This window comes from Marmota flaviventris, chromosome 12 (genome assembly GCF_047511675.1).
Source record: "Marmota flaviventris isolate mMarFla1 chromosome 12, mMarFla1.hap1, whole genome shotgun sequence".
Classification (NCBI taxonomy): Eukaryota; Metazoa; Chordata; class Mammalia; order Rodentia; family Sciuridae; genus Marmota; species Marmota flaviventris.
In genome coordinates this window covers 108,264,733-108,271,959 of record NC_092509.1, presented here as the reverse complement: position 1 = coordinate 108,271,959, position 7,227 = coordinate 108,264,733, and positions in this window count along the sequence as shown.

The window sequence follows — 7,227 nt, the reverse complement described above, 5'->3', positions numbered from 1 at the left end:
CAAGGAGAAGGGGGGGAGCGGGACAGGACCCACTGAGGAGGAAGGAGAAGTGGTAGTCTGGCGGTGTTCTAGAGGTGGGCCCAACAGGATTTCCCAAAGGATGGGGTGGGAGGCGGAGGAGAGGGTCCACGTCAACCCATGATGTGGAGGAAGCGAGGTCCATTTCTCAGCAGGGCAGAGCAGGGGAGGTCCAGATGGAGCTCGGGTTTGGATGGTCGAGCCGAGATGGCCACTCGGGTCCAAGTGGAGATGCTGAGGTAGCAAGCCACTGAGGCCGCTGTGTCCTGGCTGGCACCTGCAGGCCACAAAGCAATGCCCACCTCCCCGTCCCAGGCCCAGGGTGGATGGCCTGCGAGAGAGGCCTGTGGTCAGCCTGGTTGTTGGTCACCAGGGGTCCATCTTCCAGGCCTTGCCCAGGGACCCGCTCCACCCAGGAGGTGGCTCTGAAGGCTCAGCAGCTTGCGCCCGCAGCGCTCCTGTCCCCTGACCACCTCGTCTTGGTTTCCCTTGGTGCTCCTTCATGATCTGGGACTTCGAGAGGCGCCCGCTTCTCTTGAGGTTTCTCCTGCTCTTCCCAGAGCGAGCCATTTCTCCAGGGGCCCCGTTGGTTTACTGGTCAGTGACAATTGCAAACCACACTCTGGTGGCCAGGTGTGCCCTTGCCACTGGGTGTGCACACAGGCCCGTCCGTGGATGAGGTGCCAGCCACGTGTGCACTGGGCACTCTCTGCACCCGTCTCCTGCTGGCGCTCAAGCAAGTGTGAGCTTACAATGACACCTTGGGCCCGGCGGCAGCAGAGGTTCACTCCACCCCTCCCCTTGGTCTGCAGCTTCGCGCCTTCCCTGCTTGTTTCTCCAGTGATGACCGACGCTCTCCTGTGTGCCCCGTAACCCCGGGGGCTACTCAGCACCCAGCTGCTGGGACCGACCCCAGAGCTGGGGCCTAGCAGTGTGCAGTTCTAGCAGCCCTCCAGTGATGCCTGGCCTGGGGCCTCCCTGCAGGAAGCCCTGATCCGCAGGAGCCTGGGCGACCCGAGAGGGGTCTTCGCACTTAGAAGGTGGAGCTGCAGGCTTCAGGGAGCTGAGGGTTCTGTTCTGTGACCCTGCCACCACTGACTCAGAGGACGCCTTCTGAGCTGGGGACCATTCCCACTCCACCTCCCGGGGCAGAGACACCGCCTACTTGGCAGGCTCCATGTCTCTGAGTCTTCATTCTTTCATCTTCTAAGTGGGGAAATCGTACTGCCTCGAAGGCTGGCTTTGAGGACTGAATATAGACTTACACCTAAAACCTGTGAAAGGAGCCCCCTTTCCCTTTAAAACAGTGCTACAGAAAGTTGCTCCAGGAAAACCATGTTTACCCCTTTAATCCTGGCTGTCCATAAAGCTGCAGGTCTCTCACAGGCCACCGGCTGCTGAGAGGAGTGCTATAGTCAGGGCACCGTGAGGAAATTCTAGGACATCCCGCCAGCCTGGGGCATCTGTTTCACCCGTGGGAGGGAGAACACTCTGTTTTAGGTGCAAACCCCAAGGGATCGTCCTGGTGACAGGCTCCCGTGTTCCCAGGGGCTGCGGAGCCCCTCACCCAGTTCTAAACAGCTCTGGCTCCAAACAGGTCCCCTTCTGCAGGGCTGGAGGTGTCCCAGTGACAGCCACCGGCTGCGTGTGGCTGCTGGGCACCTGAAGTGTGGCCAGAGCTACCTCCAACCTTTTTATTTTGTTTAATTAAATCTAAATCACGACGTTGGGTCGGTGGCTGCCCTGCTGCTGGCACGGCTCTGGGGGGCCTTCCCCTTCTCCCACCTAGGAAAACTCTCCTCGGGCCTTCCTTCTCTTCCCACAAAGAGGCAGACCCTCCGCAGGACCCCCAGAACCCCTCAGGCACGTTCCAGAATCTGTGTGGGGGACTGATTTGGTTGTTCTGTTCCCCAGAACACGGAGCCGCTGGACGGCAAGGACTGTGGCTTCCCAATCTGTAATGCCTGTACCTGGCGCACAACAGGTGCCTATTTCACATTTGTTCAGCAAAACGATGGTGAGTGGGCACAGGCGTCGTGGCTGTGCCCAGCCTTGGTTTCCTACTGCTACTGAGGGGAGAGGAGCCCGACCGTCCCATCTCCCCCTCTTCCTCTGACGGTAGGGAGGGAGAGAAGGCGTGAGCCAGGTTCAGACAGGGGCCCGCATTGGTAGGATCAGTATTCCCAGGAGGGACTTCTGACTTCGAAGCCCTGGGAGGGATAAATTACCTTTAAAAACAGGAAAACATGATAAGATCATATTTAGTTAATATGCACAGTTTGTCTAGGCATTTATATTTGTGAAAACTATTCCTATCGTCATCTGCTTTGTATTTTAGCACCTGAAGACGCCACATTGGAGTTGTTTTTTAAGGAAGCTGCACTTGTGGCTAAGCTCAAGTGTCCCCCCAGGTTATGGGGGCTCAGACTCTGGGGAAATGCCCGAGTCCCTCCAAAGCTGGCTGCTCACCACACCCTGAGGGTTACATCATTCTTAAAAGCTGCACCACTTTCTTCAAAGCAGTTACTGAGCAAAGCACTGGCCACCAGGGCGCAGTTGGCTGCTCCCCAAGACTCAGAGACTCTGAGGGCAGGAGGGACTCTGGCAGGACTGCCAGCTCAGTAGATGCTGCCTTTATGATAAGGTGGACACTGACTGGCCCGGATGCCCGAATCAAGCCCTGAGAGGGACGAGGACCAAAGGGAAGAGGTGAGCTGGGCCCTGTCTCTTGCTGCAGCCAGCGAGTGGGTTGTCGGGTTGGGATGACTCCGCCCAGAAAAGGGACTGCAGGAGGAGCGGGGAGCAGGGAGGAGGGACCCTGCCTGTCCCCGGGGTGTGGCAGGCAGCTCACCACTCAATGCCATGTTGGGGGGCAGTTTTGAGGAGCTCCCAGGGGCCCAGGGCTCAGCCAGGAGGGAGGCCTGGGCCACCGCAGCACCGTGGAAGAGTCCACTAAGAAAGGAGAGGCCTTCACTGTGGGTCCACCACCTGTGCTGACCTCAGTCCACCAGGAGGAGGCGGGAGGGAGCGTGACGGCAGCCTGAGCACGGACCCTGCTGTCACCCCCTGCTGGCTGCAAGGCCTGGTTGTCCTGTGGTTAGCCCTCATGGAACTAAGGGAGCTCCTGGGGTTCCCCAGAGTCCCTGTAATGACAGCATAGCCCCCAGGACCTCGAAGGTGACCGTGATGAGGGGGCCTTTGGAGAGGCCACAGTGCGGGGCCCACGCCACCTGCCTGGTGCCATAGAGGAGAAACACCAGGGGCGGGAGCCAGGGAGGGCCAGGGAGGAGGCAGCCAGACACCTCCACGGAACCAGCCTGCTGGCCCCTCGGCCTTGGGCTCCGCCCTCAGAACTGGGAGAAGGCAGGCTAGTGGAACCGCGCCCTAGCGGGGTAGCACACGGGAGGCCTGAGCCAGGTATCCCAGGACACTGGCCACAGGGCAGACCCCGGCGTCTCACTGCTTGGCTCTGGGGTGGGACCCACCGCAGTCCGCACACAGGAGCACTAACAGAGCACATGTCACACACAGCTCTGGTGGCTCTGTCACCTATGGCAGGTTTAGATGTTAAGGCAAACCTGTGGCTTTCACCAACGTCACCCAGCTGGGCACGGAGACCCAGGGAAGCCCAGGCCCTGAGTCCAGGTACCGTTTCTGGACCACAGCCTGTGCTCCCTGGAGCGAAAGCCAAGGCCTGAGGACCACTCATTACTGTCCCTTCCAAGGTCAGCTTGGTCCCCCCAGGAACGGCCACTGAGGTCTGTGTAAGGCCAGTGACATAGACAGAAAATCTGTGGCAAGTCAGAATTCTACCTTTACCGGACCTTCTAAGCCCCACATCCTGCCCACCCAGCCACACCGAGCAGCTGGCTAAGAGGCCTGTGGACCCCGGGACCTCACAGGGTCACTTGAGAGGGGCTGCTGCTCCCACTATTTCCCAGGACAACGCTGCCAGGAGGGGATACCTTGTGCATTTTTATTTTCTGTGGCTCATGGGCTGAACCCAAGGCTCCTCCTGCTAGGCCAGGGCCCTTCCGCCGCGCCTCGTCCCCAGCCTCGACATCTATTTTTAATGGGATCTATTTATCATTTGGTGTATTTATAACCTCCTTCTCAGGGCACTTGTTTTCTTTCCAAAGTTGCAGAAGCTTTTTAATAGATGGACTTTGGCAGCAGAGAAATGACTAGAAGCAGGTGGGCCCAGTTGTCTGTGGGCCCAGGGCCCTGCCTGTTCCTGCCTGCTCCCTGCCTGCTCCCTGCCTGCTCCTGCCTGCTCCTGCCTGCTCCTGCCTGCTCCCTGCCTGCTCCCTGCCTGCTCCTGCCTGCTCCCTGCCTGCTCCTGCCTGCTCCTGCCTGCTCCTGCCTGCTCCCTGCCTGCTCCTGCCTGCTCCCTGCCTGCTCCTGCCTGCTCCTGCCTGCTCCCTGCCTGCTCCTGCCTGCTCCTGCCTGCTCCTGCCTGCTCCCTGCCTGCTCCCTGCCTGCTCCCTGCCGGACAGCCGCTCTCCATGAAGAACCGCCCCGTGGGCTCCGGTCCTGTTCCTACCAGAGGTTGGTCTGTCCTGAAGAGACAGACGGTGCTCGGTGCCTCCTGAGAAATGGGCACAGGCCAGCCCACGGCTGGGGTGGAAACCTCTGCCCTCCTTTGACTAACAGTGTCCTCCCATTACAGGCCGACCACAGAGCCATCATCTGACACTCGATGTTCTCAACAAAATCATTAGACACAATCATTGGAGCAGGAAAAAGTCCTGGAGATTCTCTCCCTTTTGAGATGAAGAACAGGGAGTCTGAACGGGACTGGGTCCTGCCAGTCCAGGGTCCTGCCTCCTGGTCCAGTGGTTCTGACCCATCTGTGGCAGGGACACTCAGCCAAGCACGGTGCCCACGCAGTTCTCTGTGCTGTGGCCACGCACACACATCTGGGAAGGATCCGTGAAAAAATAATCAGAACTGACCACAAGATGGAAAACAGAACTTTAAGTACAAGGATTTCAGCTGGACACGAGGAAACCCTTCTGGCTGCCAGAGAGAGAAAACATCAGAATGCGCCATCACAGGGAACACAGCGATCCTCGGAGGCAAGAAATCAGCATGTGTCTTTGATTGTTGGAGGGTCACCTGACCCTGAAACAGGGAGCTGGAGGAGGAATGCCTTCATGTCACCCAGCTCTGCTGGACTTGAGCCCGACCCCAGCTGCCCCTGGAAGGCTCTGGCCAGACGGCAGCAACCAGGCCTGCAGCACCCAGCTTAGACCTTGTTGGCAATCTCCTCTTAACCCTCTGCGTCCTCTTGCTATTGTAGTTTTAGCAGCCTGTGTCCTGGGCCCAAGGAGAATCTGGCACTTCTGGATCTTAGTCTTTGGGAATTCAAAAAAAAAAAAAATTCCCAGAAGTGACATGCTGAGCAATTAGGTCCAGGCAGGCCCAAGGTCAAGTGCAGAGGAGAGCCACTGACCTGGGCAGGCAGCCAGCCACGGGACCACACAGCAGCAGGGAGCTGACCAGAGCAGAGAAGGCCGCTGCTTTCGATCTTCTTACCTAACCTCCTAAATGGAGTTGCTTGAGGTTTAAGACCCACCAGGAGCAGAACGGAGTCAGAGGCCTGACCACCGTGGGGTCAGAGATGCCAGGATCTGCCCCACCCTGTGAGGCCACATCAACACCTAACACTGAAGCCAGACTTAAATCAAGTGGCTAGGAAAATCGGGTCTGATATCGAGTCTAATAAAATGGAGTCCATAAAGAAAAGGGATTCTGATCTGAGCCCGGGAAGTCAGAACTGGGCTGGGAGGTTGAAACATTAATGTCCCCGAGGCCCTGCCCAGCAAATAGGGAGGAGTAATCCAATCACCAATCACCGTAGGCCCTTCCTGCCCAGCTCACGCCTCCCCGCCCCCCTGCTTTCCCCCTGTGGCCTTCCCACCTGCACCCCACCACAGGCAGGACAGAGAGAGATAATCAAGATAAAGGACAGGAATGTAGGAGGACAAAAGAAGACCTTAGATATAAAAGGGATAAGACCTCCCAATCCCACAGAATCCGCCTTTTGGGACCCCTCTTCCTGGGGTCGGGGTCTTCTCTGCTATCCTTTAATAAAGCCTTCTACTCTCCACTCTCCACTTGCTCAGTGCGCTTCCCAGTGTTGTGCCTCAGCACTCGGGGAAGCCAGGACTCCTCGTGGTAACCGGCAGTATCAACATCACCCTGGGGACACCCAGAAAGAAAGGGGAACCCACCCACCAAGGACCTTCCCGTGTGCAGGAGAGGAGCTAGCTCCACCCCCAGGTCACCCGAGGGTCCCTGCTTTCTCCCAGTGTCTTTCAAAATATGCCTTTAAAAGGCAGCTCTGCCATGTCCCTAACAGATGCCAGCAGCCACCTCTGGGCCTCCCTGGGACCCTCCTCAGTCCCTCCTCTCTGCTCAGTCTAGTTCCCCGAGAGGTCCAGCAATGGCCAAATACCTGTAACTGGAGACTGCCTCCTGTGGTAGTCCCCCCTCAGAAGCCAGCATGAGCTACCTGCCTGCCCCTGGGACCCTGCTCTGTGCAGAATGAGCCCCCATAGCTGCAGTCACAGGAGAGGTAGGCCCTCCCCTCTCGGCACAAGGTCACTGGCAGAAGGTCAAGGCCAAAAGGCTGCAGGGCAGAGGAGGGAGGGTGTGCTTCCTGCTGGCCTCCCTGGCCTCCCTGTGCTCCTGGACACTTGCTTCCTCCTGGGCTTGGGTTCCACCTGCTGTGTTCCAAAGTCGTAGCCAAAGCGCCAGAGGTGAGCAGAGCCAGGCCCTCTGGGCGGAACCACCAGGTGCCAAGTGCACGAGACTCGCGGCTCTGCAAAGCTGCTGTGGACTCACATGAAGGTGGGACCCTGTACCCAGGCGTCACGCAGTTCTGTTCCTGAAGCTGGACCGCAGGCTCATCCTGAAACCCCACATCCTGTTGCTGTCCCTTACTCTTGAGCCAGAAGAGGACCCACAGTTTAGACTCTCCTTCCCTCTCTCCCTGTGCTGCGTCGGGTTCCTGCTTATATTTGCACCAGAAAAACATTAAGAAAAAAATCAATGTGCCTTCCTCCCCGTGTCCCCCAGAGTCCCAACAGAGAACTCGCTCTAGATGAACGAGGGTGTGGGCACGTACGTGTACACACACACGCACACGCCACAAACACTTGGGCTGGCATCTGGCAGGCAGTCGAAGCCTCTTTTGACAACCAC